This window comes from Notamacropus eugenii, chromosome 1 (assembly GCF_028372415.1).
Source record: "Notamacropus eugenii isolate mMacEug1 chromosome 1, mMacEug1.pri_v2, whole genome shotgun sequence".
In the NCBI taxonomy this organism is placed as follows: Eukaryota; Metazoa; Chordata; class Mammalia; order Diprotodontia; family Macropodidae; genus Notamacropus; species Notamacropus eugenii.
Window position 1 is genome coordinate 452,173,014 of NC_092872.1, and position 23,234 is coordinate 452,196,247.

The following is a 23,234-nucleotide window of genomic DNA, read 5'->3' on the forward strand; positions in this document are numbered from 1 at the left end:
ACTTTGTTGTGTTAAAAATTTTTGTTTTGAGAACACCTGTCCACCAAATCTGACATACCATTTTTCTCCCTTTGGCAATGGAAACAGGTAGATGAGTTTCCTTATGGAAGCTGTGTCTCCCAACACCAGGACAAATTCCTTAAGAACTGGTGTGGAGTGAATCCTGAGTGACAGCCTCCACGAAATGAAAAATCCCTTTGATGTTTCTGTAAATGGATCTTATTTATATGAAGGGCTGAGTATTCCTCACCACTAGCTAAAGTGCAGGGCTTGGAGTTAGAAAGATTTGAGTTCAAATTCTGCCTCAGACAGTGACTAGTTTTTTTGACACTAGAAAAGTCGTTTAGTTTCTATCAATGTCAATTTCCATGTGTGATAAAAAATGTTACTAGCATCTACCTAACAGGATTATCGTATTAACCAAGAAAACCTACAAAAAGCAACTTGCTAGCCTTAAAGTCTTATATAAACCTTAAAAATTATAATTATTGTGAGAAAGTTGTTCTGGAGTAGGAAACCAACTCTTTATCCACTTGTAGCTACAGATCAAGAGAGAGAGGAACCAGTACTTCATCCTCACTCAGGAAAAAAAAATCTACTTCATAATCATGATCTATGGGAAAAAACCTGAAGAGATAATCCTAAAATGTAATTCCAAACATTAAAGGAAGAAGTGACACTTTTATTTAAGCCTTGTTTGACCCAGCTGAAGAAGATCATAGCATGTTTTCACTGTCCAGACATACGTGCAAGGTAATTCATAACATAGCGGAAAGAGAACTGGCTCTGGAGTCAGTGAACCTGGATTCAAATACAAGTTCTGATGCTGACTACCTTTGTTACCCTGGGCAAATCATGTTACATCTCTGGACTTGACTTTCCTCATTTTAAAAAAGAGGGATTTGAGTAAGACTGTCTCTGAGGATCATTTGAACCCTCCATCTTAGAATCTGATCTTGAATTATATTACTGATCTATAGGAGTTTGTATCCTGTCACTAAGCAGAGATCTCAGTGTCCAAACAAGGTTCTCTCACTACTATCTTTTGGCATGATTTCATATATCAGAATCAACTGTCTCAGGGAAATTCTGATTCTCCTCCACTATCAAGCTCTGAATATCTTACTCTTTAACATCCACTGAACATCACAGTTTTTACAGAGAAACCTCAACTTTTTCTCCTTAAAAACCCTCAAATCTGTTATGATGAATCCTGAGACACCTACCCAAGGGCTTCTCTTCGCTATTTTTGTCCCAAACAATGTAAAGTAGAAGTTGAGGACAAGATGGGGGGAATTGACTGCTCTCTTGGGTTAGCATACTGAAGGTACTTGCTTGTCTTTAATATGGAATTATTTGGATTAAGTAACAGATATCATGATTATCAAAATCTTGGATAGCTAAACATTGAAGAGAAAATTGAGATCCAAAAAGATATTGACACATTTAAAAAGGGACAAATAAAAATTTAAAATGTAATAAACACAAGTATAAAATACTCTACTTTATCTCAAACCAACTGGTGCAAAAGTAGGCATAGGAAGACAACAGTCCATAGTTTAAAAATACATGGTTTCAAGAGTATTGAAATCTGATTTTCACTAAATAATTGGACATGATAATCAAGAACATCAAAGCAATCTTAGAAGCATGAGTTCCTAATCAAAAGAGGTCAGACTTGCATTCCTATTTTTTTTTATAACTCTGGGGACCACATCTTAGAAAGAATGATGGTAAACTGAAGTATCAGAAGATGCCAAGCCTAGAGGCCTGTATTGGGCTACCCGAGTCTTTCCTACCTCACCTCCGAGGTCTTCGGCTGGCCACCCCGGATGCACGTATGAGAGAAAGGACGTTCCAGAGTCAAACAGGGGTTGAGCTTTATTACAGGGGTCTAGTTACAAATGCAGGGGGGTCTTCCTTAGGAGGAAGAGGGGGAGATTTCCTAAGGAGGCTAAGCTTAAGGGATTGGAAGTAGAAGTACAAGCGGGGAAAGAGGGGGAGGGGAGAGAGGAAAGAAAAGAAGCGGAGCCCTACTATCCTCTTTGGCTCCACACGTGCTAAGAGAGAGCTTTCTGGCTTCCTCAATCCTACTTAATCTTCAGCCACACAGTTTGCATCTCAATACCGTGCTGTTAGGTAACTAGGTGTGCTCCAATCCGGGACGACCTCGAGGGCAGGGAGACTCCACCCATCACGTATCTCCAGGGGAGAGGCGGAAATACCCGAGCTAGCCGAGCTAGCTCAGTCTGACCTTCTCGAACCCCCACTGTTCATGGAGGGCCTCGTAAGACTCTAAGATTTAGAAGTCCCACTTTTACCCGCCCAAGACCGTCCACACGGAATTGAGCTTCCAATCCCAACAAGAAGAGAGTGGTGAGGGGACTTGGACACCTACTATATTAAGAAAACAAAATTTTTGGAAATATTTAGAGTAGAAAACACAAGGTTTTTTAAAAGAACTTCTTGGGTATTTGGTGGAATGTTTCCAAGCAAGACATGAATTACATTAGATGAGTTCTGAGGTTTCTCCCATCTATGTGACTGCATGATTTTTTGACATTGTTCTTCTTTGCACCCTCACTTAACATCGGAATAACACATCAAGTCAGATGTTTGCCTTCTCTTGGATTTGCTTTTCTGGGTCCTTTGGAATTCCAAATAATCAAATTCTCAGGTTGGTAGTGTTAAAAAGTGGGGAAGAGAATAGAGAAAATGGAAGCATAAAAGGAATAAATATGAAGTAGTGTCAGAATGAGAACCCAAGCATTCCAACTCCCAATCATTTTACCTACAATAATTATATTTTATGTTTTGGCCAAGAAGATAAGATTTCATAATGTAGGAGGAAGTAAGGACAATCAAATTTCATTAAGTTTAGCTAATCAGAGCTACTACAAAACTAAGTTAGTCTAAAATTTAGAATATTTATAAAACTATGTAATTTATTTCTTTCAAATGCTGATAAATATAAATATCTTAGAATTTTTTTTCAGTAAGTAGATAAGACTTGTTTTATTAAGTTTTATTTATTATCAAAAAAACACATGGAAGGGAATGTAGACTAATTCTGTTGGAATGACCACCAGTTCCAGTTTTTTTATAGATTCTTACCCAATTATAATCAAATGTTATTATAATAAATGCTATATATAATTATATATGTTATATATGCTATGTATAATAATATATGTTATCATAATATATGTGGTTATAGGTGGAACCATTTATTCCAAATCTTCTCAATATGGGGTCAATATTCTGGACCCATCATTCCCTTCTGCAATCAATCAACACTAATTGAAGGACCAAGTATGTGTCCTGCACTTGTTAGATACTGGAGATACAATGAGAGAGAAAGAATGAAATAGGAATAGGTCTTTTAAAATAGTACATTCTATTGCTTTTGTGGAAATTTATTTATTTGAAGTATATATATTAAGGTTAATTTCAGTTAAAAATTTTTGAAAGTTAATCCAAAATAGAGATTGCCTGCTAGTTTGCTTGTATTTTTAACCTTCCAATTAGATTAAATTCTATAATATACTCTGATGGAAATGGGCCAGAAGGGATGAAGGGGAAATATTGTCCCAATTTTCAAAAAATAGAAGAGAGTGAGCTTCCCTTTAAATTCAGATGATATAGTCCTGCTGCAGCAGCACTGCTGAGCAGGAAAGCCCCGTGGTGGCCTGAGCCAGGAGCAGCATCTCGGGATGTGGCAGCCTAGGATAGGAGACCAGCGGAGCTGAGTGAGTGACAGCTGCTGAGCCCCAGGTATCACTTTATAGAAATAAGAGTCATTCCTCATTTAATAAATGGTCAAAAGATATGGACAGTATTCAATTGAGGTAATCAAAGCTATCTATTGTGTCAAGATATTAGGAAACTTCCTGTTTTCCAGAACTAAGGCCCAGCAAGCAAGCTGTGCCCTGGGGTTGGCATAACAACAATCCTTGTGCTCACCTTCTGGATGATCTCACTCTCTGACAAAATCATAAGATTATTGTATTACTTTGACCAACACGAAGTGTTCTCTGAGTTTGGACAGTTACCTGTTGTATCCATGTTCCAGTCATGAAGACCTGCTATGAATCAACCTTGTCTCACTGTTGCTCTTCCCCTCCTTGTCATAGCTACAGCTCACTATGTAGGCACTGGTATAAGTACTGAGGTCTTCCCACAATGTGTTGGGTACCTCCACTAGGGGTGGGGCCCCAGTATATGTGTTTAATCTGCCTTCTTCCTTCCAAGACTTTTCCTTCACCTTAAAATTAAAATCCTGTTTGATTCCTGAGCCTCCTATCTCTGTTCTGCTTTATTTGGCTCTGACAATCCACAGGTTAGAGACCAGTTTGGTCCAGTTGACAATAGTTATATGAAAAAATACTCCAGATCACTCTTGACTGGAGAAATGCAAACCAAAACAACTCTGAGCTATCAACCCACACCTATCAAATCAGTTGATTTGACAAAAAAGGAAAATAACAAATGTTGATGGGCTTATGGGAAAATTGAGACTCTAATATGCTATTGGTGGAATTGCATGCATACTCTTTGACCCAGCAATACTCTTATTGAGTCTGTATCCCAAAGAGATAAACATCAGAAAGGAAAAGAATGAGTATGTACAAAAATATTTATATCAGCTCTTAAGGTAGTATCAAAGAATTGAAAATTGAAGTAATGTCTATCATTTAGGGAATGACTGAACTAGATGTTGTATATGATAATGATGAAATAGTATTGTGCCATAAGAAATGACCAAGAAAATACTCTTAGTAAAACCTGGAAAGACTCACATGAACTGATAAAAAATGAAATGAGTAGAACCATAAGAATATAGTGTAAAGTAACAGTAATATTGTTGAATGATCATCTGTAAATGATTATCTATTCTTAGCAATATAATGATCCAAGACAATTCTGAATTACTTAGGATGAAAAATGCTATCCATGTCCAGAGTAAGAAGTGATGAAGTAGGAATGCAGATTGAAGCATAATGGTTTTTTTTACTTTATTTTTCTTGTTTTATTTTCATCTGTTCACAATACGACTATCATGAAAATATGCTTCAAATGACTGCAGATGTATAACCTATGTGAAACTGCTTGACTTCTCAAAGAAGGGGCAAGGGCAGGTAGGGTAGGAAAAAATTTGGAACTCACAAAAAAATTTTAAATAATGTTACAATTGTTTTATATGTAACTTGGGAAAATGAGATATTAATTTTTAATGTAAAAATGTTTTTAAAAATCAAAAAAAATTACAAACATAAAAGTTTTCCAAAGGAAAAAGTAGCAACATCTCCCCCTGGATCCTTTCTTTTTCAGGCTAAGTATCCCCAGTTCCATCAACTGATCCTTGTATGACATAATTTCTAAGCTCCTCATTAAAGTGGTCTACCTTTCCTTAGAGGCAGTATGGTATGGTAGAATGATTAGTGGATTTGGATTCAAAGAACTTGAGTTCTGCAAATCCCATCTCTGTCAATTTCCTATCTGTGTTGTCTTCTATAAGTTACATCATCTATAGAAAGAGGGGGATGGACACTCAGGTGCCTTCCAAATCTAAATCTATGATCCACTTTGTTCTAACTAAAACATGACATTCATAATTAAATATAATAATCTATTATGGTCTATCCAGGAAGGAATATAGTGGTTATACTACCTCCTTCTCCCCCTGGATACTATAATTCTATCAATGAAGTCTAAAATTGTATTAGCTTTTTGAGAAGCAATGTCATCATATTGACTTGATCTTAAATTTGAAATCCCAGATCTTTTCCCACAGAAGTTTTTTCTAGTCACACCTTCTCTATCCTGTACTTATATAATTAATTACTATTAGGACATTGTAATTTTATGATACCACATTAAAATTATAAATTAGTGGGGAGGTTTTTACTATGCAGACAGCATAAATCATACTTTCCTTCTTCATACGACTGGACCACATATACTTTTCATGCCAGCTCTGATCTATTGGCAAGATTAGTAATCATTTTTCCCCAAAGCACACCACATTGCTCTCATACTACCTAGTCTAGAAAGTGGGGTCACAATTGGCATTGTTCATCCATGCAATTCTGACTCGACATTCACAGCAAAGGATGATTCCTTAATTCTTTTTCATTTTCCATTTGAGGTAAAGCAAGAAGATCCTCTTATATGGATGGGCCTCTAAGAATGGCTGGATATAAAAATAAGTAAAGAGGTTTTAAGCAGCATCCTAACTAAGGTAGAGTGATCCAGGTTGGGAGTCAAAGTGTCAAAATATATAAGATTTCAAACACTTACCATCTTTGGAAACAACTCAGCATTGTTGGCATGGATTATGGTTCGTGCCAGTTAAGAATAACAGAAATAAAACACGTGGACTGGGAAGGAGTATGAAAGCTTAAAATGTCAGATCATGAGTAGGCAGAAATGAAATGACAGGGGTATAAGACTTGTCTCTCAGAAAAATCAGGCTTCACCACTGGACAGAGCAACTGTTAAATTAGTTAAAATGTAGACTTTACCCATGCATGTAGTACTGCATTGGACAAAATGTTCTATTGGAAAATCAGGAAAATCAGTTCAAATCTTTTCTCATTTACTACCTATGTGACCCTAGGTAAATCACAACCTGTTTTCTTTAGTTTCCTCATGTATACCATGAGGCTAATAATAACACCTACTTTACAGGGTTGATGTATGTAATGGAAATTATGAGAATTAAAGATCTTCTGGACCTGTCCATTAAGGGAAGTTTGCTTAGGGGAGGCTTACACCTTTTGTTACATTTCTAATGAGGCACTGGTTTTCAAGGGTTGTGATGCCCTCTGGCTCTGAAAAGTGTTTAAATACTCTGAAGCGAGGTTTTCCTTTGGGGCTTGTTCATTGGAAGTGTTTGTTTGGTCAAACTAGGCTCTGGGCAGCCACTAAGGAGCCCCTGGCTTTGAAAACCCAGATGTTGGTGCATCTCTCTCTGGTAACTATGTAAGTGTCAGATACTTATCTATCTGTTGATCTGTGATGTATGTATTGCTAATGGTCAGACAGTTGGAAGCCCTGTCTGTTGATTATTTTTTTGTATTTTTGCTAAAGTTCGGTGTACTAACGTTTTCCCCTGAACTAAGTGAATGATATATGAATGCTTGAATGAAGTGATTGTTGACCTCTCAAAAGTTGCTTTCCTTTCAGAAAAGCAGATCTAAAAACCTGTGCAGCAGGCTGTCCTGGATGTGTCAGGGAGATTGCTTTTACAATGTGAAGATCAAATAATATGTGTAAAGTATCTGGCAAACCTTAAAATGCTATATAAATGCTAGCTATAATTTTTTATGTTTAATTATACCCTCACAATAAATGTGATGGTTCTGTGGTTCTTGAATCATAAAAAAGAAAAAACTTGACAAGGTATAAAGCAAAGTAAGTATATAGGCACAAGGCTCATTTCCCAAAGACCAATGATAAAAGTACATGAAAAGATCTGTTCTTATAAAAACACTGGCAAACCATTAACAATCGCGAGAAAGGTTTCCCTAAGTCACGATTAATAACAGAAATAGAAATCAAAACAAATCTCAGATTTGACCTCACACAGAAAATTATAAAAGGGGATAGAAATAGTAAATGTGAAAGGGACTAGAGATAAATACATACACCAATGGATACACATTGAATGGAACTATGAATTAATCCTAAAATTTAGAAAAAAAATTGAAATTATTTATAAATAAATGAATGAAAAAGCATTTCTTTACATTCTATGTGCCAGAGTCTGTTATGTACAAATACCAAAATGAGGAAAGCCTTCCTCTCTACAAGCTTATATTCCAATAGAACTAGACCCAAAGGGAAAAAATAGGCCAGAAAAGATGCTTTTTTCTAGGGAATCAAAGGATTGGTGAGTGAAACCACAAAGCAATCCAAAATCATGCCCTTTCCAGAAACAATGGCAGTTTTTATTTGATCGTTGGATGCTGATTAACTATAGCATCCAAGATCAATGACAAGAATGTCCACTGTGAAGGGTTTGAGGCCTTATCTTCTAAGAAAGTGACTAGAAGCACCACAAATTATTAAAAGACCTCAGTATGTCACTGATGGCCATAAAGCCCAAGCAAATCAAAGAATACTACCACCAATAGCAGAATATACATGGAAGGGGAGCAGAGCCAAGATGGTAGAGTAGAAAGATGCACATACAGTAGCTCTTACCCCACAGCCCATAAAATACCTCTGAAGAAAAACTCTCAACAAATTCTAGAGCAGCAGAAACCACAGAACAATGGAGTGGAGGAGATTTCTAGCCCAGAGTGACCTGAAAGATCAATGGGAAAGGTCTGTTTCACCAGATGCAGAGTAGAATCCAGACCAATCTTGGCCACACAGCACAGAGAGATGCATATCTGAGCATGCTTCAGGGACAGAATCTCCAGCAGCAGCACAGATCCTTCAACCCACAGGCACCAAAGGTCAGTGAGAGGGTCTTTTTGGCTAGCTGAGATGGGAGCAGGGTGTCCCCACAAATCGAGCCTCCTCAGGTGGCAGCATTACAGGCAGCAGCTGACAGGCTCCCAAAGCAGGAAGTAGCCCCCATCCATTGTTGAAGGTCTCATCATAAACCCCCAGAGGGAGCTGAGCCCTGCCTGGCAGTCCTGCCCCAACCTGAGCAGCTGATCTTAATCTCACTCTGAATAGCAGCCTTTCCCCTGCCTAAAGTCCCTGAGGGTTTGGAGCAGCTCATCTGAATCTCAGCCCCCAAGTGCTGGATTGGTGGAACTGGAGGCAAGGTGGTTGTGGAGAGGAAACTCAGAAGTCCAGTAACTGACTGGGAAAAGGCCCAAAAAGGGGGAAAAAATAAGACCTGTTCTTGGGGAACAGGTGTCTCCCCCCATCCTTTCAGATGAGGAAGAACAAGACATACTGTCAGAGGAAGTCAAGGCCTCTGCCTCCAGGGCCTCCAAAGGGAACTTAAACTAGGCTCAGGCAATAGAAGACCTTAAAAAACAAGTTAACAGCTTACTAAAAGAGAACCAAAAAAATGCTGAGGAAAATAACAGCTCTAAAAAGAGGCTAACTCAATTGGAAAAAGAAGTCCAAAAAGCCAATGAGGAGAAGGAGGTTTTAAAAAGCAGAATTAGCCAAATGGAGGAGAAGGCTCAAAAGCTCACTGAACAAAACAATTCGTTGAAAGAGAGAATTGAGTTCAGGAAAAGGAATGACTATGAGTTAAACCAAGCAGTTAGTAAACAAAACCAAAAATTTGAAAAAATAGAAGATAATATGAAACATTTCATTGGAAAAACAACTGACCTGGAAAATAGATCCAGGAGAAACAATTTAAAAATTGTGGGACTACCTGAAAGCCATGATCACCTCCTGAAAGAGACCCAAACAGACAAACTCCTAGGAATATTGTGGCCAAATTTCAGAGTTCCCAGATCAAGGATAAAATACTGCAAGCAGCTAGAAAATAACCCTTGAATCTTTTCTCAGTATGTGGGTAGATGGAGAGATTGTACATACACACACACACACACACGCACACGCACACTCACACATGCATGCACGCATGCACGTACACATATAGATAAAGAGTACAGGTTGTGTTGAATCAGAAGAGATGATATCCACACACAAAATAGAATAAAATAAAAATTAAGGGGTGAAGGAGGAAAATACCAAGAAGAGAAAGGAAGAAATGGAGCAGGGCAGGATATAACTCTTGTTCAATGGAGGAGAAAAAGGAGAAGGGGAGAGGGGAAAAATGAAGTTACTCTCTCCACATGTGGCTGAAGGAGGGAATTACATGCTCGCTAAATTTGATATGAAAATTTATATCACACCACAAGAAAGTAGGAGAGGAGGTGACAAGTGGGGTGAGGGGAATGTTAGAAAGGAGGGCAAATGGGAGAAGGGAGCCACTAGAAATAAACACTTTCGAGAAGGGACAAAGTCAATTGTGGGGGAAAAAAATAAGGGGAGATAGAGTAGGACAGAGGGCAATATAATTAGTATTACACATGATTATTATGGAAGTCTTTTGCAAAACAACACATATTTAGTCCGTATTGAATTGCTTGCCTTCTCAGTGGGGCTGGGGAGGGGGGAGGGAGAGAAGTTGGAATTCAAAGTATTAGCAATGAATGTTGAGAATTTTCATTGCATATAATCGGGAAATAAGAAATACAGGGAATGGGGTATAGAAATTTATCTTGCCCTACAAGAAAAGAGAGAAGATGGGGATAATGGAAGGGTGGGGTGTGATAGAAGGGAGGGCACATTGAGGGAAGGAGTAATCAGAATGCAAGATATTAGGAAGCGGGGGGGAGGTGAGTGATGAGGAGAAAAATTGGATATGTTATAAAGTGAGGTAAAAGCAATTAGTATTAAAACAATTGACTGAATTAATTACTGAGAATAAATCAATGACATCTTTAGTTTGAGGAAAAGAATTTCAGTCTAAATTTCCTAGAGGAAGGTAACTTTGGGTAAAATTTGGCATTGATGGAAAAGTTAAGGTTTTAATGGTAAACTTGATTTTATGATTACTATTTAATCAGGAACTAGAACATCTATAGAAAGGCATGTAAGCCACTTAAGACTTGCCTCAAAAGATGTTCCTTAGCCAAAGTGAAATTATAATCATATTTGAAACCTGGTTATTACAACTTGCTATTTTTAGATGCTATGGGACTATTAAGTGACTGTTCTTCTGAGTCCAACTCCAGGAATGGATAGCAAGAAAGGTGGTCTGAGCTTCCAATACATGATGCCAGTAAGCCTGTGAGATGCTGGTATGAACAGCAAAAGATGATCTCATGGGAAGGGTAGGAGAGAAGCTGTTCAGTCTGGGCTGAGGTAGGATTCTTCTGACTCAATTTCCCCACTGACACCTTGAAGACTTTAAGCCTGACTGAATGCAAGTGGACAATCTAATCCTGCCTGGAACTGACATGAAGTTGGGGAGATATTGTGTCCCTGCAATGTCACTACTCTTGGTGGCAATTTCCTATAGTCAAAAGGTTTGTAAGCTTAATACCCGATCTAATAGATTATTGGTAGGGAAACATCTGAGGTTAAGTCTAAAATTAAGTCATTACGCATAAGACTTTAGACCAACAACAATAAGTTAGGGTCCTTTAATTCTTAGTAATAGTGTGGAGACAATTAAGTCAAGAGCTTGTGAAGTTAGCAACATAAATGTTATTTGTGTCTCAGTGTGTTAATGTTTAAAAAAAAATTCTTGTGGTCCATATTGTAAATGCTTTAAAAAGAAGTATCACCTGACCAAAAGTTTGAATTGTTTTATCTCTTATAAACTGTGTTAAAAAATGAAATTGGGCCGTGATATAGTGTATAACAGAGCTAATCACCACTTAGCTATCACAAAAAGTGCTTCCATGGATATTCTTTTTTTTTTGGTTTTCCAAGTTGATTTTTATTTTATTATTTTTTCTCAGAGAGTGTGACATAAGTTCCTATAAGAAGTGGAAGCAAAAGTTCATAGGAATTCAACAACAGAATAGTCATCCAATAGTAGCTATGTTGTGAGGAGGGCCCATGAAAGTCTGTAAGTTCAGGTGTGAGGACATCTATCACCTCTTTGTTGAAGCATGTCTTCTCTACATGCTGGTGCCCTGATAAGAAGATATATGAAACCCAAGATAGTTGCAACTCTGGCAGAAGATCAGACTAGGAAAATGGATAAAAGTTGTAACGAGGTCAAATTCAAATTTATAAGAAAAATTTTAAATAATTAATAATTGTACAAAAATAGAATAAGCTACTTCAAGAAGTGGTGAGATCATCTGGGGTGATGAAGCAGGATCAATATTTCCTGTTTTCAAGGATGTTAAAGAAACGCTTGATCAATTGGGCTAGCCTAAATTGCCTCTGGTGCAATAACTCTGACATTCTCTCTAGTTTCTAATTTCAAACATCCAAGTATCACAAAACACCAAGATCACAGAATTACAGTGATGATTATAGTTTGTGGTCATCTCAAATGACTTTTTTCCTTAGGAAACCAGCCATGAAAGCAAGGATAAAAAATGTACATATTCTTTAAAGCAGAGCTGAGGATGTCTGGTATCATAGCAAAAATATAGTAGGCCACATACCTAGTTATTTAGTCATCCTTATATGTACCTACCTATGGAATAATAAATAATATGGTTGAGAAGAGAAAGAAAATATCCAGAGTTCAGAGACAAGGACGTAGCTTTGAGACATCTGCACTATAATTTCCCCCTTAATAACACTGGAATACCATCCTGAACAGAAATGTAAAGCACAAGTCTACTCTAGTGAGGAGGAATCCTCCAGAGTACTTTAGATACTCCAGAGACCAACTGAAGCATAGCCCATTAAACTGGGACTATTCTCAAATAATCAGTCCTTATTAAAAAGGTAAGTACTCTGAACCACCAAGGACATTTTCTGATGAAAGTGCTGATTTGAGCCAGTTTTCTACTCTTCTTCCCTTCCCCTTACCCATTTTTCTCTCTTCCTGTCTTTATTATAAGAGTAAGAGATGTGTTCTTGGAATTCTGAACAAGATTATTGTGCTTCTTATCCTACCCACAGGCCACTTCTCAGCTCTCTGTTTTATAGTCGACATTTGAAGTCTTTTCACTGGCTGTGAACATTTTCCTGTTTTTTTCTGCCATCCAGGTGAGAATGCCTGATTTAGGACAGAGGAAGAGCAAAGTGAACATTAGTGAGAAAGGAGATTTTAATAGTCTATGATTCAAGCGGATTTGAATTATGCACCTCTCTAACTCTTTACTTTGTTGTTTTGAGAATACCTTTCCACCAAATTTGACATACCAATGCTCTCCCCGTGACCATGGAAATAAGCAGGTGAGTTTCAATATGGAACTGTGTCTCCCACCACCAACACAAAGTCCTCAAGAACTGGACTAAAATGAGTCCTATGTGACAGCTTGCATGAAATGAAATTTCCATTGATGCTGACAGTATGTAGATGCTCTTTACATTGTCCATAATTAGGGAGTGTTGAGCAGTGGCTATGGTGCTGGGCTGTGAGTTAAAAAGACTTGAGTTTGAATCTTTCCTCAGATACTAATTAGCTATGTGACATTAGACAAGCCATTAAGCTTCTATCAACTTCAAGTTCCTTATGTGTTTTTTTAAAGAAAAAGGTAATAACAGGATTGTTGAATTAAATTATAAAACTTATATAAAGTGATTTTTAACATTCATGCACTACATAAATCTTAAATATTATTAGTGTTCTGATTATAAACTATCATCTCTTTTCCCATTCATAGTTACAGGCCAAAAGAGATAGGAAGCAGTCCACCATGGTCAAACAGGAAAAAAATGCCCTACCTCACACAGGCTTGGTGATGATCTAAGAAAGAAACAGTAAACAAATAGCCCACAAAATGTAGTTCTAGATAATAAAGCAGGAAGTGATGCATTTATTTAAACCTCATTTAATCCATCTGTAGAGGATCACAGAATGTTGTCAGTATCCAATAATAGGGTGTTTGTGTCCAAGGTAGTCCATGACATAATAGAAAGAGAATTGGTTAGTGAACCTGGATTCAAATTCCAGCTCTAATGCTTATTACCTCTGTTATCTTGGGCAATTCATTTAGCAAATGAGATGTTTGAATAATATTGCCTCTGAGGAACAACTGAACTCTCCATCTTAAGACCCTGTCATGAATTTTGTTATTTCACACTGATCTGCTGAAGTCAGGTTCCTGTCATTATCCAGAGATCCCAGGGTCCAAAGCATCTTTCACTTAACTGATTACTATCTTTTGGCAAGATTTCAAATGTCAAAACCACCTATCTCAGAGAAATTCTGATTCTCCTCCACTATCTACCTTTCAGTTCCATAGTCTTTAACATGCTCTGATTATCATCATGGTTTTTACACAGGATCTTCAAATGTGTCTCCATGAAAAAACTCAAACCCGTTATGGCAAATTCTGAGACAACTACCCAAGGGCTTCTTTTCACCATTTTTGTCACTAAAAATGTCAAGGAAAAAGTGAGATCAAGCTGGAGGGAATTGGTTGTTTCATTGTTTTCTCATATGGAAGTCACTTGCCTGATTTTGGGAATCAATAATTTGGATTAAGTAATGAAAATCATGATTATTAAAATCTTGTAGAGATGAACATTGAATTGAAAATCAAGATCCAAAATAATCTTTGCAAACAAAACAAAAGACAAGTAAAAACAAGAAATGCAATATGCACAAATATAGATTCCTAGACAAGCTCCAACCAATCTGTGCAAAAGTAAATGTGAGGAAATAGCAGTTCATATTTTAAAAATATATGGTTTGAATGTGCTGAAATCTTAAGTTTACTAAATAATGGGACATGCCGGCCAAGGAAGGCAATGCAATCATAGAAGCACAGTCACCAGTGCAGAGAGGTCAGACTAGCATTCTTCTACTTTGTATTTTTCTGGGAACCACATCTTAGGGAGAAAGAGAATAAACTGAAACATATTCAGAGAATAATGAGGGGACTTAGAGATATATGATTAAAATAGTTTTATGTTTCTCAAAAATTTTTGAATGAAACGTAAGTTTTTGGAAAATGAGAACAATGGTTCCTAGCAAGACATACATTGGATTAAATGAGCTCCCAGGTTGGTCCCATCTATGTGATTACATGATTTTATGAATTTTCTTTTCTTATACCTTCACTTTACATCAGAGTAACACAAAACAAAGTAGAGATTTGCATTTTCCTGGACTTACCACTCTGGGACCTTTTGAATTTAATCGAGGTCTCAGGTTGATAGTGTAAAGAAGTGGAGAAGAGAATACAGAAAATGGACACGCAAAAGGAGCAAATCTAAAGTAAAATCTGAACCAGAACCCAAGCATTCCAACTCCCAATCATTTTACCTCAATAATTCTATCTTACTTATTGTCCAAGAAGATAAGATTTTATAATGCAGCAGGGAATCATGACAATCTATTTTCACTAGGTTGCATTAAGGGTACTATAAAGTTGAGTTAGTCTAAAATCTGGAATATTTATAAAGAAAAGTAATTTATTTGTTTCAGATACTAGCAAACATAACATCCTAGATTTTCTTCAACAAGAAGATAAGATTGGTTCTGATAAGCAAGAACCACATAGAATGGTATGTAGACATTTAGTTGGAATTGGAACCACCAGTTCAAATGGTCAGCATTTTCTTTAAAGATTATTACCAAATCATAATCAAAAGTTATCATTAAAATTCACTTGTAAGTCAAGGATTTGGAAAATTTTCATAAGTACACAATAGAAATCATGTTATTATTGGTATTTAGATTCTTATACCTAGCTCAAAACCCTGTTAGAAAATGGTACATTTTCTATGAGAAATAGAAGAAAACACAGTTATAATCATCACAGTAAAACTTAACTGCATCCTAAACTTCAATAAGAGATTCTGATTTTCCTAGAGTACTAGAGCTTGAGAAATTTGTATTGAATTAGAGGATGAGGATTGGACACAGTTGTTGAAGTTTTAAAGGCATTATTTTAGAAATCTTAGGACTTTGTGTGATGATTACACCAATTTCTCTTTTTGTCTAAACTGACTTTAAAATATGATTTCTTTCCACTTTCCTTGATTTCATTATGTCACCTGCATGATTGACAAGTTTATTGGTCACATTTGGCTCAAAAATAAAATTAAGGCCAAGAGAAGTTGGAGAGAAAGGTACAAAGAAGGAAGTAGAGTCATTGTTGAGGTTTGGGATGCTGAAAAATGTTGAGGTTTGGAGTGCTGGGAACCCCAAAACACCAACATGCTGGGTCCTGCTTGAATGAATTTGACACAAGCCTTCTCAAAGGAAAACAAAGTTTATTAAAGATTTACCATTCTGGTTTGAGTCTTAAGGAGCCTAAGCATTTGTAACACTTGTATTAACAAGCAAGCCAGATAGAATCTCAACTAGACAGAGTCTGAGCTGGATTGAATATGAGCACCTACGTAGAGGTGAGATGGAACTTAAATACAGAAAAAGACTTAGGGAAGAATCCAGGTGTTACCAAGTAGTCTGGAGGCCCCAGGGATGGTCTTGATAGGGAGAGTCAGCCTGGCATATAGATCCAGTTCAGGGATGATCCTGATGGGAGTGGCTAGTAATCCAGACAATAGGACCCTGATAAGATCATGGATCAAAGGCAGATAGCACCCAGACTGGGAGACCTGAAGCTCAAGAGAATGCTAAATCAAATAAGGGGAATCAAAGGAGCACCCACCCCCCCCACCAAGATCACACTTTCCAGGGTCCTTCAGACAAATGGAACCAAAACCCTCCCAATCCAAGGGACAAAGGTCTTTCTTTAGCTCATATTTCATCATCATGGAAGTGAGAGACAGATAGACACAGAGACAGAGATAGAGACTGACCTTCTTGTGAGCACTCTTGAGAGAAAGTTCTAGGGAAAAGATATGCATTAGACGGCTTCCCACAGATCATCAGCTAGTATTTTGGGTCCAGATAATCTGATTGCAGTCTTCAGTGAGCAAGGGGAAGAGCATCCTAGTGAGTGAGGCGAGGAAAGGGGCCGAGAACAACTAGAAAATGAAGATTTTATATATTTTGAGTTTGGTGTTGCCTCCTTGAGGGAACAGGTGCAGAACTCCTTAAAAGGCATTTTCACATACACTATTACAATAGATCCTTGGGAAGGGTTGCAATTCATATGTGCCCTAGGCACCAGGTTCAGCAATCCATTCTCAGTGAAATGAATAAAACAATGTGAATAGAATGTCCTAAAATTCATTTCACTTGCTTCCATAAAGTATTAATTAACATGGAGGCACTCATGAAATTCAAGGCAAAAAATGTTTCATTCCATAATCAAGTGATCTACATTGTGGAGGAACAGAATGTTGGAGACAGGGTTCCATGACTCTTAATAGGCATATTACCTGCAGGGAGATAATGGTCTCAACAATCCATGACCTCCTGTAAGGCTTCTTTCCCATGTACTGGGGCCACTTCTTCTTACTCATCTCAATTATAACTCAATACTCTTCACCCATTACTCTCTTCTGCAATCAACCAACACTAATTAAAGGACCCATTATGTGTCATGCACTGTGTTAGATACTTCAGATACAGTGAGAAAAAATGAAATAAGTACTGTTCTCAAAAAAAAAAGTACATTCTATTATCTTTTTGTTCAAATTTGTATACTGTAACCTATATGCTAAAGTTAATACAGGTTAAAAGTTTTTTTAAAGTTAATTCAGAGTGAATTTTGCTTGTGTTTCTGACCTTTCTATTTGATTAAATTCTATAAACTAGTATGATGGAAGAGATTCAAAAGGGAAGAAGAGGAAATACTGTTCTAATTTTCAAAAAGAGAAGAGAATATATACATTTGACATCAGTGAGCTTCCCTTTGAATCTAAGTGAAATTCTAAAGCATATTCTTACAAAGATTTGTTTGTGAGTGTATGAAAGAGTTCCCTGATGGTGAACATGGCTTCTTTAAAGCATAAATGATCCCAAATCAACCCTCATTAAGTTTTGGAAAGGACAATAAGATAGCCCCATTTTGAAGTTTTTGTCTTATCCTTGAATGAGCATTGAAGTATACTAAGAATTCTGCAGAATATTTAGCAAAATCTCTAATGAAATCCTTTTGGATATACTGGAGAGTTATGGCCAATACAATCATAAAATAAAATGGATTTAGTACTGGTTAGATGACTGAACAAAAGTGGGAGATTAGTTGTGATAGTCGTTTCAAATTTCTAATAGGCTAGAATCATGAGTTCACTGTAATGAAATGACATTTAACAGGTAAAAAGGAGAAATGTTCTATCAAAGTACTAATTTTTTTCTTTATACCATAGTACAGGGGTAGCTATGGCTATATAACAGTTTGTGTGGGGAAAAGTCTTGAGGCTTTTACTGAATACAAGCTCAAAATGAATCAGTAGTTTCACATGGAAGCCAAAGCAACCGATCTTATTTCATTCTGTACAAAAAAAAAAAACAAAAAAAACAAACAAACAAACAAAAAAACTACCACACCCATGTTAAGGGAATGGAGAGTGCTCCATCATTCTTTCTTTTTTACGTAGTGTCTGGAGAACTTGCCCAGTCCTGGATGTCACATTTTAGGAAGAACACTGTCAAGAAGATGTTCAGGAAGAAGAGGAGACAGGAAACCAAGACTCTCTGGATAAAAATACATTAAAGGTGATTAGAGCTTAGAGATTAATCTTGCTTCTGCCTTATTTTCCCTGGAATGTAGAAGGCTTTTCTCTTATAGTTAAGAAGTGCATTTTTTTCTCAGGTGATCTAATTTTCCTGAGCTTTAGTTTAATTCCCTTTCTCAGTTGAATCTTGTTTATGCTACTGTCCTGGCTAAGCCAGTTGATCATCTACTTTTCCGTACAGTTGACTGGTTTTTCTAAGGCTTGGGGAAGAGAGAAATTTGACTTGGAAAATCACTATAGATTTTAGGTATCTAATAATAGAAAGTGGGAGGAAAAGGTCCAGAAAGATTGATGCCCCATCTGACAAGTCTTTTGTGCCCTAGGATTTTCAATTATTTCTGTGTAAATATTGACCAGCCAGAGTTATTAAGTAATCCACCTCCTTTTTGCTACACATTCATATTAGAGTTACGCTAGAAGTGTTCAAGAGGGTAACATTTATATGACTTGCTGAAGTTATGAGTGCTTAATTACCAAAGACAAGCCAGGAGGAAAAGGAAAAAGAGGGTTATAAGAAGACTCAAGTGGGAAGGAAGAGAAGGAAAACAAGAATGAAGAGTAGAAGACAGCAAGAGAAGAGAATAGGAGAGGAATGAAGAGAGAGGAAAAGAGTAATAATAGAACACAGAAAGAGAGAAGAGAAAGAGGAAAAAGAAAAAGAAAATAGAGAGTGTCATGAAGTAGGTAATTACTGAATAGGGGAATATATGTATATGAAATGATATGAATACTAACTCTTGTTTCAAAATGGAATACAAGGGAATGTATACATCACTTCAAAATATATTTGCCAATCATCACAATCATGGAAGGGAATTGATAAGTACATCCACATACCAAATAAGTGACAGTTTTCCCTACAGTCAGTTCCCAAAATTTCAGTTGCACTCTAAAAATGACCATAAAGGAAGGACATAAACATTTATTAAAGTAGTTAATCTCTATCAGCTATCCAAGAAAGGGTCATCAGATGATAGATGTAAATCTTGAAGTGACTTTAGAGTTTCTGCTTCAATTTACTACATTTGCAAGTGAGGAGTGAAAACATGTTAAGTGATTTGACCCAGATCACATAAGCAATAAATACCAAAAGTGGAAAGTGCACTGGATTCAGAAAGAGAGAATATAGATTTCAATGACTTTTTGGTATTTATTAACCTATGTGTCATAGGATAATTTTGTAGAAACTACCACTGACTCCACATTGACCTTTCTCTATCAAGTAAACAGTTTAATTCAAAGCAATATCTTCCAATTTAACAGTAACAAAATCTACCATACATATGAAGATTTATTCATAGCAAAACATAGAGGATCTTAAATAGTCTATATTCATTTATCATGGTCACTTTTTCTTTCAAGTAACTCTGGAATATTGGTAAAGAAAGAATTTTGAAAACCAAGTAACAGAAGCAGAGTAAAAATTGAGAAGAGAAAAGAGAATGATGCAAGAAAATCATGAAAAATAGGCACCTGCTTGCTAAAAGAGACCCCAAAAAATACTGAAGAAAATAGCACTTTAAAAAATAGACTAACCCAAAGGGCAAAAGAGATCCAAAAAGCCAATAAGAAGAAGAATGCCCTAAAAGCAGAATTGACCAGTTGGAAAAAAAGGTCCAAAAGCAGATTAAAGAAAATAATTCCTTAAAGATTTGAGTGGAGCAGATGGAAACTAATGACTTTATGAAAAATCAAGAAATTATGAAACAAAATCAAAGGAATTAAAATAGCAGACAGTGTGAAATATCTCACTGGACAAGTGACCTGGAAAAATAGGTCCTGGAGAGACAATTTAAAAATTATTGGACTAGACAGAGCACACAGGGTGAGTTGAATAGGTAGGAATGATAGCTAAAAAAAAATTAAATTAAATTAAGGGGTGAGAGAGGAATGTTTTGAGAGGATAAAGGGAGAAATAGAATGGGGCAAATCATTTCACATAAAAGAGGCAAGAAAAAAGCTTTTTCAATGGAGGGGAAGAGGGGGGAGGGAAGAGGGAAAGACTGAACCTTACTGTCATTGGATTTGGCTTAAGGAGGGAATAACATGCACACTCAGTTTGGTATGAAAATCTATTTTACACTATAGGAAAGGAGAAGAAAAGGAGGTAAGTGGGGGGTGGGGGATGATAGAAGGGAGGGCAAATGGGAGGAGAAGCTAATTAAAAGTAAAATCTTTTGAGGAGGGACAGGGTCAAAAGAGAGAATAGAAAAAATGTGGGGCAGGATAGGATGAAGGGAAATATAGCTAGTCTTTCACAATAAGAATGTTATGGAAGTGTTTTGCATATCTACATATGTACAACCTATATTGAACTGCTTGGATTCTCAGTGCAGATGGGTGGAGAGGAAAGAAGGGAAAGTAGCTAGAACTCAAAGTTTTAAAAACAAATGTTAAAAACTGTTTTTACATGTAACTGGGAAATAAATATAGAGGAAATGGCATATAGAAATCTATCTTACTCTACAAGAAAATAGAGGGGATGACGAGAAGAGGAGTGAGGGGTGTGATAAAAGAGAGGGCAAATTGGAGGAAGTGGTAATCAGAAGGCATGCTGTCTTAGAGCAGGCAGAGGGGTGAGATAGGGAGAAAATTTTAGGAACTCAAAATCTTGTGAAAGTGTCTGTTGAAAACTAAAAATAAATAAATAAATTTAAAGAAAAGAAAGTTGCAGACTTTGGGGGCCTTTTCCCCAAATACTCCCATAGATGTTTCCTGAGTAAAAGCAATGGTCTAAGATATATCAATTCAGATGACATTAAATTGAGAGTAGAGCACTAGAATTCTGGTTCATCCATTCAACAGTCATAAGTTTTATATATATATGTATTTTTAGCAGAACAATATGGTAGAAGCTGAGGAAACACAAAGTGGAGAAAAACAGTCTCTTCCCTTCCTGTTCCAATGGATCTTTCTCTGCTTTCTCTCCTCCCTGGAACTTTGCCATTTTCTGACAATGGACTTGTGGCTTCCATTAAGACTCAGAAACTACCTTGGTCACATCTTTTCTACAACTCCATGTGTCATGGTTTATTATTGGCTTATTATTTAGAGAATATTTCGGAATGCTTTGGATGTCAACCAATAAAATGTCTTTCTTCTGTTAGGATTCACTACTCATCAGTGAAAATGATTTTTGGAAATATTATCAGGACAGACAAAGATGGTTCAGTGAAAGTTAACCCAGATGACATCTTAGGTCCCTTTCAACTCAAAGATTCTATGATGCTGAAGTTACATCTCTACATCAAATATATGTTGGCTCCTTTCAAAGGAAGCAGGAACATTTAACATGAACCAGAACAACCACACTAGGGTGACAGAATTTCTACTTCTGGGACTTTCTGATGACCCTCAGACTCTGCTGCTGCTCATTGTAATGTTCCTGGGGGTCTACCTGGCTACTGTGCTTGGGAGCTTACTCCTCATCTACCTAGTTTTAACTAACTCACAGCTCCATACACCCATGTACTTTTTCCTTTGTAACTTGTCTCTGGCCGACCTTAGTCTCTCTACTGTCATAGTTCCACAAGCAATAGTTCACATGTTGACTAGGAGGAATATCATTTCCTTCATGGCCTGTGCAGCTCAGATTTTTTTTTCCATTGTTTCTGGAGCTACACAGTGTTTGCTGCTAGCTGTGATGTCCTATGACAGGTACTTGGCAATCTGTGACCCCATGCATTATTCTCTCATCATGACAGGGAGGATATGTGGCCAATTGGCAGTGGGGTGTTGGATCAGTGGTATTGTATCATCCTTAGTTGACACTATATTCACACTATACCTCCCCTACCAAGGAGACAATAGGATTGCTCATTTCTTTTGTGATGCTCCCATTCTCTTGACCCTGGCATCTGGAGACATTCATAAAGCAGAGATGGTCATTTTTTCCATGGGTGTAGTGATTCTTCTTGTACCTGTAGCCCTGATCCTGGTGTCCTATGGTGCTATTATACTGGCTGTCATCAGGATGAAGACAACCTCGGGAAGACTCAAGGCATTCTTTACCTGTGGCTCCCATCTCATTGTGGTCATTCTTTTTTATGGGACAATAATAATTTCTTATATGACACCCAAGTCCTCCAGGGAACAGACAAAGCAGGTTGCTGTGTTCTATGGTGTCATAAACCCTATGCTGAACCCTCTCATCTATAGCCTGAGAAATAAGGATGTAATGGGGGCATTCAGGAATGCAGTCAACAGGAAGTAATCCTGATTATTGTGGCATAACTGCATTTGGCCACATCTCTTACCTTCAACACTTTTCATTTAGCCCTCTGACAGAAAATGACCTTTTCCCTTTGACCAGGCACAAATACATAAAAATTTTGTCCTTTTATTTCATGTATCTATATGTACAGTTATGCATGTCGTTGGAGTCAAACAGCTGGTAAGTGTCTGAGGAAAAATTTGAATTCATTAAGATGACTCTTCTTGATTGCAAGGTCAATGCTCTATCCATTGTACCAACTAGTCTCCTTCTCTAAATACATATGTTAACATGTGTGTGAGCATGTGTATGTGTTGTATTTATTGTGCATACTTATAATGATTCAATTCCTGAGAAAAGTTTGAGGTGATGCATAAATCTTTCTATTTTTGGGTAGAGTTTTGCTAATATGAAAAACTCAGGGAAGAATATTAGCAATGTGCAGTTTTCAAAGGCCTTAGAAATTTTATACTAGACTTTTGAAAACAGAGTCATCTATGGCAAAACGATTCATGGCATCAAAAAAAGGCAATCCAACAGGTCATTAGGAATCTAATTAAGTAACGTGTAAAAATTTCACCTACTTTTTTAGATATATGCATATAACTGTCATTTTGTCATTATAGTGAATTCCAATTTACAAAACTCCCTCTACCAATGAAGACTAGCAAATATAGTAAGATATAGTGTCTTTACACAAAAGTTGCTCAGGGACATGGGTTAAGTGAGTTGGTCAAGGTCACATAGCCAATAGTTGTGACTTGGATACCACATTTCTTGACACTGAAGATGG

The 23,234-nt window shown here is 37.0% G+C and overlaps 1 pseudogene; it reads left to right on the forward strand.

The window, feature by feature from the left end:
- The first annotated feature begins 21,450 nt into the window (after positions 1-21,450).
- On the forward strand, positions 21,451-22,588 carry LOC140526763 (olfactory receptor 2D2-like; annotated as a pseudogene).
- Positions 22,589-23,234: the final 646 nt, after the last annotated feature.